Source organism: Elephantulus edwardii, unplaced genomic scaffold (assembly GCF_000299155.1).
Source record: "Elephantulus edwardii isolate Elephantulus edwardi_28Jun2011 unplaced genomic scaffold, EleEdw1.0 scaffold00026, whole genome shotgun sequence".
Classification (NCBI taxonomy): domain Eukaryota; kingdom Metazoa; phylum Chordata; class Mammalia; order Macroscelidea; family Macroscelididae; genus Elephantulus; species Elephantulus edwardii.
The window spans coordinates 2,695,679-2,696,698 of record NW_006399776.1 but is presented as its reverse complement, the minus strand read 5'-3'; the positions used below and the strand labels follow the sequence as shown (position 1 = coordinate 2,696,698).

At 59.1% G+C, this 1,020-nt stretch overlaps 1 protein-coding gene and 1 pseudogene across 3 annotated transcripts in view; both read right to left on the bottom strand.

The window, feature by feature from the left end:
• Window positions 1–1,020, bottom strand: part of FRMD5 (FERM domain containing 5) — a 487,250-nt gene that overhangs the window by 57,181 nt on the left and 429,049 nt on the right. The gene's annotated exons all lie outside the window — the stretch shown is intronic.
• On the bottom strand, window positions 154–1,019 carry LOC102844975 (annotated as a pseudogene).

The following is a 1,020-nucleotide window of genomic DNA, read 5'->3' as shown; positions in this document are numbered from 1 at the left end:
AATTGTTCTGTTTGTTTTAATTAAACCGGCTGAAGGAGCCAATTCACAGACAGAAAGAGACTAAGAACAAGACTTGGAAATCGTTTAGAAAAGAAATGAAAACCGACCGCGGGACTGTCAGTGCCGATGGAGAGGTGGTGGGGCCGCTGGTCTTCACGTCAGCTCCAGGACCACTGTTAGGGCGAGCACCAAGGTGAGCCGGACGCCAGCAGGGCCAGATGTGGAACCATTGGAATCCTCCATTCCTCTTGGGATATTTGGGTTTTCAAACACGATGAGCCGAGTGTGCGTGTCCGTGGAGTCCAGTGGGTTCTGGGCGGTGCAGCGATACATGGAGCCGTTGAGCTCGGCGGGACCCGCTCCAGCACCAGCTCCTTCCCGTTGAACTCGGTGCTGCCGTCCAGGAGGCGGCTCCCAACCCGTGTCCACGTGAACATGGGCTCTGGGAAGACTTCGTTCTGAAACCCGTGGACCAGAATCCTCACTGTGTCCCCGACCCAGGCTCTGCTGGGTGTCATCACAATTTGGGGTCCTTTGGGAGCAACCAGTGTAACCTCTGCCTGCATGGGCATGGACAGCGCTGGGTGCTTGACCTCGCAGCTGAAGAGGGCCTCATTGTCGATCTGTGGGTTGAGGGTCCAGGTGAGCAGGGCGCGCACCTCCACGGTGCCATCGCTTCCCGGGGTGTGGCTGTGGCGCAGGAAGTAGATAGGCTCCGAACTGTGGACCCAGCGGGGGAACTCTCGGCTCACCACAGTCTCTGGGATGTTCTCGGTGGTGGGTTGGAGGAAGATGCTGGGATCGGGGGTCAGGCCTCGGGAGGGACGCTCCGTGTAGGGGCGTCCGCCCCGGTTCTCAGCGTCCAGCAGGGACAGTGACTTCTGCATCTTCGTGTCGTCCAGGTCGCGGTGGAGGAGGCTGCGGAAGGGTCTGCTATCTTGGAGGGGACCAGAGCTCGCAACCAGAGGCTCTGACAGGGGCACTGCATCAATTGTCTCCCCATCGCGTTTGAAGTAAACC